The sequence below is a fragment of the Caretta caretta genome, chromosome 3 (assembly GCF_965140235.1).
Source record: "Caretta caretta isolate rCarCar2 chromosome 3, rCarCar1.hap1, whole genome shotgun sequence".
Lineage (NCBI taxonomy): Eukaryota > Metazoa > Chordata > Testudines > Cheloniidae > Caretta > Caretta caretta.
Window position 1 is genome coordinate 183407334 of NC_134208.1, and position 9195 is coordinate 183416528.

A 9195-nucleotide genomic window follows, 5' to 3' on the forward strand; every position below is an offset into this window, starting at 1 on the left:
GATGCATTCAGTGGAAAATATAGTGGGGAGATTTATATACATAGAGAACATGAAACAATGGGTGTTACCATACACACTGTAACCAGAGTGATCACTTAGGGTGAGCTATTACCAGCAGGAGAGCGGGTGGTGGTGGGGAACCTTTTGTAGTGATAATCAAGGTGGGCCATTTCCAGCAGTTGACAAGAACGTCTGAGGAGCAGTGGGGGGTGGGGATAAACAAGTGGAAATAGTTTTACTTTGTGTAATGACCCATCCACTCCCAGTCTCTATTCAAGCCTAAGTTAATTGTATCCAGTTTGCAAATTAATTCCAATTCAACAGTCTCTCGTTGGAGTCTGTTTCTGAAGTTTTTTTGTTGAAATATTGCCACTTTTAGGTCTGTAATCGAGTGACCAAAGAGATTGAAGTGTTCTCCAACTGGTTTTTGAATGTTATAATTCTTGACGTCTGATTTGTGTCCATTTATTCTTTTACGTAGAGACTGTCCAGTTTGACCAATGTACATGGCAGAGGGGCATTGCTGGCACATGATGGCATATATCACATTGGTAGATGTGCAGGTGAACGAGCCTCTGATATTGTGGCTGATGTGATTAGGCCCGATGATGGTGTCCCCTGAATAGATATGTGGAAACAGTTGGCAACGGGCTTTGTTGCAAGGATAGGTTCCTGGGTTAGTGGTTCTGTTGTGTGGTTGCTGGTGAGTATTTGCTTCAGGTTGGGGGGCTGTCTGTAAGCAAGGACTGGCCTGTCTCCCAAGATCTGTGAGAGTGATGGGTCTTCCTTCAGGATAGGTTGTAGATCCTTGATGATGCGTTGGAGAGGTTTTAGTTGGGGGCTGAAGGTGACGGCTAGTGGCGTTCTGTTATTTTCTTTGTTGGGCCTGTCCTGTAGTAGGTGACTTCTGGGTACTCTTCGGGCTCTGTCAATCTGTTTCTTCACGTCAGCCGGTGGTTTGTAAGTGTAGTTGTAAGATTGTAGTTGTAAGAATGCTCGATAGAGATCTTGTAGGTGTTTGTCTCTGTCTGAGGGGTTGGAGCAAATGCGGTTGTATCATAGAGCTTGGCTGTAGACAATGGATCACGTGGTGTAGTCTGGATGAAAGCTGGAGGCATGTAGGTAGGAATAGCGGTCAGTAGGTTTCCAGTATAGGGTGGTGTTTATGTGACCATCGCTTATTAGCACCATAATGTCCAGGAAGTGGATCTCTTGTGTGGACTGGTTCAGGCTGAGGTTGATGGTGGGATGGAAATTGTTGAAATCATGGTGGAATTCCTCAAGGGCTTCTTTTCCTTGGGTCCAGATGATGAAGATGTCCTCAATGTAGCACAAGTAGAGTAGGGGCATTAGGGGACGAGAGATGAGGAAGCGTTGTTCTAAGTCAGCCATAAAAATGTTGGCATACTGTGGGGCCATGCAGGTACCCATAGCAGTGCTGCTGATTTGAAGGTATACATTGTCCCCAAATGTGAAATAGTTATGGGTGAGGACAAAGTCACAAAATTCAGCCGCCAGGTTTGCCGTGACATTATCGGGAATAGTGTTCCTGATGGCTTGTAGTCCATCTTTGTGTGGAATGTTGGTGTAGAGGGCTTCTACATCCATAGTGGCCAGGATGGTGTTTTCAGGAAGGTCACCTATGGATTGTAGTTTCCTCAGGAAGTCAGTGGTCTCTCGAAGATAGCTGGGAGTGCTGGTAGCGTAGGGCCTGAGGAGGGAGTCTACATAGCCAGACAGTCCTGCTGTCAGGGTGCTAATGCCTGAGATGATGGGGCATCCAGGATTTCCAGGTTTATGGATCTTGGGTAGCAGATAGAATACCCCAGGTCGGGGTTCCAGGGGTGTGTCTGTGCGGATTTGTTCTTGTGCTTTTTCAGAGAGTTTCTTGAGCAAATGTTGTAGTTTCTTTTGGTAACCCTCAGTGGGATCAGAGGGTAATGGCTTGTAGAAAGTGGTGTGGGAGAGCTGCCTATGTCATAGAGGCAGTACTAACTTGTTTGTATCGGGATATAAAAATGTATCTTAGAGGGAATATGTTGCGGTTCAATACAAGACAGGACACGGCTTTAGGCGAGCAAGCAGGCTGGTTTGCTGACGGGATTGCCCCTGTCAGCTTTTCCACCTCTCTTTTATTTCTCTCCCCCCTGCGCATTACATACTCCAACCGAAAAAGGCATCAACAAAGGAAATAATATGACTTTGATTAATATTCTTATTTATCAGTTTCTATCTACTACAATCCTTGTTCTCAGGCCTTGAGCCCAGTCCAAGGAAGCTTCCCACGGTTCATGTCCTCTGAGCGACTTCCCATGGTCCATGTCCTTGGATGGAGCAGTGTGTGCACCGCTCCTACACAACAGTCAGGGTGTGCCCTGAATGTTTCAGGTGCATGAACTCTACATGAACCCTTCATCCCCCCTTTTTTGTTTATTTGTGCTCGGCCATCTCATGGTAGCCATCAATTTGCTTTTGCAAGCAATTTAACTCCTGGACAGACAAGGACATAACTCGGGGAGCCTGCCAGGGCGGGTCTCTACAAAGCCGTAACAAAGAGGGAATACATTGTACACAGCAGCAACAAAAAATAAGCCCAGCAATCACAAATACAGCATAACCAAAAAGTTGTCACAGCCACCCTAAAGAGGGCAGCCAGCCTGTAAGCCAATTCCAAAAGCCCTCAAACCCCAGATCTTGGTGTATGTGTGCTGTAAGATTGGCCAATTCGCCAGTTTAGTTTCTATGGAACAACTATTATCAGTTAAATTAAAACAACACATATGCCGAAACGTGGAACAGCCTAAATGATGTTTCAAGAGCAGAAAATCAATAGCTGCTCTGTTATCCAAAGTTGTATCCCTTAATTCATGTTGCTCTGTATTAAATAGGGCAATTGCCTGGGATGTAGTATTAATTGCCTTTGCCGCAAAACACGCCAGGGCATTCAAAGTTCTTGCTGTATAAGTGGCAAGTCCGGGGACCCCAACAATAGAGGCCGCTAAGGCGGTATACTCAGAGCGGCTGAGAAGATTGACATCTGCGACACAGTCGAAAGGGGTGTCGCCCTTTTACTGCGCTTTTACCTGCAAAAGGCAAAATGAGTGTCATTCTACTGAGGCAGCAAAGGGTGCCATCGCTTAAATTTGCGGGAATATAACTAAAGGTGCGTGAACCGCAGGTAAAAAACCACCCGGATGGTAGGATGATATGGCCATAATTGTACGAAACATTCACGGCGTGGGAACAATTTAAAAAGGGTTGAGAAATTTGCTGACAGCCTAAGGGCACCTTTGTACTAGTGCAGTTGACTACATGTGCACAGGTGACATTGTTGGCCCCGGCCGGATACGGTGTGTGGAGGGATATGGCCGTGTGAGGCAAAGTATAGTTGGCCGGGCCCCAATTAGCCATGCCAGAGTACTGGGAAGAGAGATTCGCGTAAGCAGCGAGCATCGTCTCATTCCCTATTTCCTCAGGGTGATGACATACTGGAATAAGGCATGTACCTAACAGTTCTCCGGCTGCTACAGAATCAGAAAAACAAAAGTGGGTAACATTTGCTATTGAAGCCAATCTTTCCCATAGGTTATATGTCATTCGGGCCCGTAACGGAGAAAGCACTTCCGAGCCAACCCCTACAGGAAATAGCAGGCACAAAAGGCATACAATCAATACAGAATTAGCAGTAATTTGGGCAAGAATTGCCACAAACAGAGTCTCAGGAGTCTGGCTGTTGGTTTGCTGCCAGTCTTCGTTGAGCCGCGGCGACCAATGCTTTTACTGCTCCCCATGTCACGGGCTGGCTTGGGACGCTACGCCTCCTCCGTTTCCGTCCTGCTGTTGTCGACCCGGGAGGCACCGCGTTCTCCTCCAAGGTCAGCTGAAACTCCGGTATGGGGTTCGATAGCCTCTGGTGCCACGCCATGCTGTTTCAGTGCCAGTCGCACACACCGGGCCGGAACCCACAACGGTCCTGCAGGGAGAGACACAGCAGCATATCCCCGACCCCAAGTGATTAGAGGTACTGGGCCCAGCCATTGCGGATCGGGCAGCTGATGGTAATAGACACGCGGTCTTTCCAGTACCTCGGATTTGTGAAAATGCCGATCCGCGGGGGTCTGCTGATCTGCATTCAGCGTTAAGTTATTTAAAGTGAACAAAAGGATATGCAATTGCTGCTGAATGCCTCCTAAGGTTCGGAGACGCAGCTCCCCTTGTTTTAATTGTTTGTCGAGCAAGGTTTTTAGCGTGCGATTTGCACATTCAACAATGGCTTGGCCCGTGGAATTATAAGGGATCCCGTGTGTGAGACGGACATCCCATTGGGCACAAAAGGTGGAGAGGGCTGTGGAGCAATAGGCTGGGGCATTATCTGTTTTTATCTGGCTCGAGCGACCCATAACAGCAAAACAGGCTAGCAAATGGTGAATAACTTTGGGAGTGGCTTCCCCACGCTGTGGGGTCACCCAGAGGAATCCTGAATAGGTATCAATGGAAACATGTAAAAACGAATAAGGGCGGAATTGTGGCACGTGAGTGACATCCATTTGCCACAGCTGATTCGCTGTGGTGCCTCTGGGGTTAACGGCATAAGAAAAGGTAGGGGCAGCAGCGGCACAGTGGGGGCAGGAACGAACAATAGAATGGGCGTGATCAGCAGGAATGTGAAACTGTCGGGCCAAAACAGAGGCAGACTGATGAAAAAAGGAATGGCTTTCAATGGGGTCAGAAAAAAGGGAATTTACCTGACCACGTAATGCGTGATCGGTGCTCGCATTGCCCTCAGTGAGTAGCCCAGGCAGAGGAGTATGACTGCGAATATGAGCAACAAAATAAGGGAAATTACGAGTGGTGATGAGATACTGTAAGGACAAAAACAGGCGAAAAAGGTCCGCATCGACCTGAGGGGTAATGAGGGCAAGGAGTAAATGATCAATTACCTGATAAACATAATGTGTGTCCACAATCAAATTAAAGGGACAATCAGCGAAAAGTTGAAAGGCCAAAATAACAGCAGCCAGTTCTGAGCGCTGTGCGGAATGCTGAGGCAGCGTAAAACGAGAATGCCAATGAGGGGGTCACCAAATTGATAGGTGACAACACCTCGACATGGAGAGCCATCAGTAAAAAGAGTGATATCTGAAACAATAGGTCGAGAGCGGCTAAGACGATGCACAATTAGGGGCACCTGTTGGGTAATCACCAATCGGGGATCTTTTGGGGGATTATAAGAGATCTCTCCCACATAATCACAAAGAGCAACCTGCCAGGCCAAGGAGGTGTGGTACAAGGAATCAAATTCACTACGTGATAAGGGGAACACAATGGCAACTAGATCAGTGCCCGTGAGTTGCACTGCACGGTGGCGGGCTTTACGAACAAGGTCGGACAGGGCGTCTAAATAAGGATAAATGTTCCGAGGAGGAGTGGAAGACAAATACATCCACTCTATGATAGAGACGGCTGTGTCTGTACGAGGTACAAACAGAGCCGCAGTGGGCATATGAGGGGTGGCAAGGAGAACCAGCCGCAGGGGACGGACCTCCGTGAGTCTATCCACAAACTGCTGACTCAACACTGCATTGATCTGTCGAATGCAGGCAATGTGCTCCTCAGTGATGGCAATAACTGCGCCCGGTGCCCGAGCTCCACGTAGGAGCTCGAACAACGGCTGTAGCATTGATGTGGGGAGACGGAAGTAGGGTCGAATCCAATTTAAATGACCCAAAATCTGTTGTAATTTAACAAGGGTCAGGGGTTGGCGAAGGACTAGTTCCGGGCGAACAGGGGCAGCATAGGTTTGTAAAACCTTATGCCCGAGGTATTGGTAGGGATAAGAGCGTTGGATTTTTTCTGGTGCCACTAACAGGCCATTTTGGCTGAGAATCTGGGACAAATATTCAAGCTGTTGTGCCGTGACCTGGGGACCACTAAGCAAAATGTCATCCATATAATGGTAGACTTTTAGCGTGGGGTATCGGGCACAAAAAGGGGTGAGGGCCCGATCCACAAAAAGTTGACACAAGGTTGGACTATTTTGCATTCCCTGGGGCAAGACCTTCCACTGATACCTGTGAGAGGGTCGCTGATTATTATATTCTGGCACCGTAAACGCGAATTTTTCGCGATCTTGTGGGCAGAGGGGGATGGTGAAGAAACAATCTTTTAAATCTAACACACAAAGCTGATCGGTTTGAGGAATTAAATTCGGGTTTGGCAACCCAAACTGCAAGGGGCCCATGGGTTGGATGCGTTTATTTCCCTTAAATCATGTAACAGCCACCATGCACCAGATTTTTTCTTAATAACAAACACCGGGTTGTTCCAAGGACTATTGGAGCGTTCCAAGCGCTGTGCATGCAAATGTTGTTGCACAAGCGAATGAAGCGCTTTCAGCTTTTCTAGAGGGAGAGGCCACTGGTCAATCCATACGGGCTCTAAGGATTGCCATACCAATGGTAATGCGGAGGGCAAGGTGGGTGAGGGAGGGCTTTGGGCCATTATATATTAATATCGAGGGTGGTGTCCAGCTTTGTAAGTAAGTCACGGCCCCAAATATTAAGGTGGACAGGGAGCACAAAAGGACGGATTGTAGCAAGGGCACGGCCTCCTGGTTTAGAGACCGTGACCCAAGACAAACTTTGGCGCCCGGGTTTGCTACCCCCGATCTCCCACAACTCTTTAGAAGGAACTGTTGGCCAACTGACCGGCCACTCCGGATCATGAATCACCGTAACGTCAGCTCCAGTGTCCACCACTCCTGTAAAAGGAACATTATTTAAGAGAAGTGTTAACTGAGGTTTCGAGGGGCGGACTGACATTGTTAGAGCAACAAGTGGAGAGGACATGTTGTGAGACGGAAACTGAGACAGCATTGACCCAAAGCCGTTCCCGCCCTGGGCTCGATCCTCTGCGGCTGGCACCTGATAGGGGACTAAAATCAATTGTGCAATTGACCGTCCACGCGGGAGCGACTGCGGAAGATGGGTCCACACCTGGACCTTAATAACGCCGTGTAATCGGCGTCAATGACCCCTGGGATGACCAAAAAACCCTGTTTCCCAGCATGTGAGTGAGGGAGAACCAGACCCACAAATCCGTCAGGGAGAGGTCCCGTCACCTGGGTAGGTATGGCGCAAACCTCCCCTGGCAACCGAAAATCAGCATCCTCCTGCATAATCAAATCAAGCCCTGCACTTCCGGCAGTCACCGGCCTCATGGAGTCTACGGATTTTAAAGCAGAGGAACAGTTGTCTGAGTGGGAAACACCCCCGTTTGGCCCTGGGTTCGGGGGGAAACCATCATGCGGTTTCCCGACCCGCTATGACACTGATTAGCCCAGTGATAGCCCTTCCGACACTTGGGGCACTTTGAGGGGCGAGCGGGCGCCGCCGAGGAGTGGCACTCCCGCTGAAAGTGACCCTCCTTACCACAGCGATAACAACGCTTCCGCTCCTTCCCGCTTTTCCGCAGGGTGGCAGCCAGAACTCCAGCTTTATGTGCTTGGGTTCCGATGTTTTGGCACGCCCGCAGCATGTCTGACAGCTCTAGAATTCCAGAGGCTTGTGCCGCCTGGAGAGCGCGGCGGCAGTCCTCATTCGCATTTTCAACCACCATCTTTAACAGGATCTCCTGAGCTGCTGCAGGGCTATCTACCTGTCGGAGGATAGCCTCCTGCAATCTGTTGGTAAAATTCATAAAGGACTCTGATGCACCCTGACGGATACTGGCAAAGCTTTTGGTAGGCTTGCCTGAATCCGGGACCTTCTGGAAAGCATGCTGGGTGCAGGTGGAAATAATGGGGAAGACGGCCTGAGGGAGTTGAGACTGCATCTGAACGGTAGCAAACTGGCCCTCCCCTGCCAAGTGCGCATAAACGATACCTTGCTCTCTATATACCTGGGCTTGGCGTTCCGCCATCTGCCGATACTCACTAAGCCAAATAACATACTGACTGGGTGTCAGCATCATGCGCAACAGCGCTTTCCAGTCTTCAGGGACCAGGGTGTACCCAGTACCTAGCCCTTCAATAAGACCACGTACATACGTGCTAGTCAGGCCGAACTCGCGAATCGCTTTCTTTACCTCTCTGATCACCGAGTAAGGCAAACTGACCCAGTTTGCAACCTGGTTGCCCTGGCCATCATCCTGCCAGGTCACCGGACAAACTGAGACCAGATCAGCCAGCTCCTCTGCTGTAATATCGGAGCGAGTCTTCGCTGCGTGAACCATTTGTTGCACCAGCAAAAGCTCCTGAGCAGACGCGGACGACCCTCCGGGGGGCCCCGGAGCATGGGGCCCCACGAGGGGAGAGCAATCACACACCGGCTCCGGTGAGGAAGACAGGGGAGGCGGTGGTAATTGTGGCACTGGGGGCAAAGCAGGGGGAGGGATGGTTGCAGGAGCAGACGGGGGTGGCGAGATCGGCAGCCCCTCTGTTGGCGCGGGAGAGGGTCTTTCCGAGGCGACACGCTGTATCACGTCGCGGCAGAGGTGCCAGGCATGTAAAGCCTGCACGGGCGCCCGAGGCTCTTTGTGCAATGTCTGGCCCAACCACTCCCAGTCCTCTAGCTTAAGGGTTCCAGCTTCAGGGTAGCACGGGCATTGAGCACTCACCTCCTGTAGCAGGAGAGTGAGTTCTCGAGGGGGCAATCATGCTGAGCCTTACACAGCAAATACTGTAGCTCACTGCGGTGTGCACTTGCAAAGCAGAGAGGGAGCTTCCCATGCTTACCACAATGAAAAATACTCACCGGGATCCGCGAAGCGGATGAGTGATGCGTCTGAAACCCTTGCCGGGCGAGGTGAGTGCTGAGGGCCCCACGTTGGGCGCCAGTTGTTGCGGTTCAATACAAGACAGGACACGGCTTTAGGCGAGCAAGCAGGTTGGTTTGCTGACGGGATTGCCCCTGTCAGCTTTTCCACCTCTCTTTTATTTCCCTCCCCCCTGCGCATTACATACTCCGACTGCAAAAGGCATCAACAAAGGAAATAATATGACTTTGATTAATATTCTTATTTACCAACCTCTATCTACTACAATCCTTGTTCTCAGGCCTTGAGCCCAGTCCAAGGAAGCTTCCCACGGTTCATGTCCTCTGAGCGACTTCCCATGGTCCATGTCCTTGGACGGAGCAGTGTGTGCTCCTACACAACAGTCAGGGTGTGCTCTGAATGTTTCCAGGTGCATGAACT

The 9195-nt window shown here is 49.9% G+C and overlaps 1 long non-coding RNA gene across 1 annotated transcript; it reads right to left on the minus strand.

Moving 5' to 3' along the window:
• Window positions 1-3270: 3270 nt before the first annotated feature.
• On the minus strand, window positions 3271-9195 carry LOC142071457 (uncharacterized). The gene is made up of 3 exons (XR_012667488.1): window positions 8754-9195; window positions 6708-6760; window positions 3271-3973 (listed from the first exon to the last, which is right to left on the minus strand). It is a non-coding gene; the product is annotated as an uncharacterized LOC142071457 (long non-coding RNA).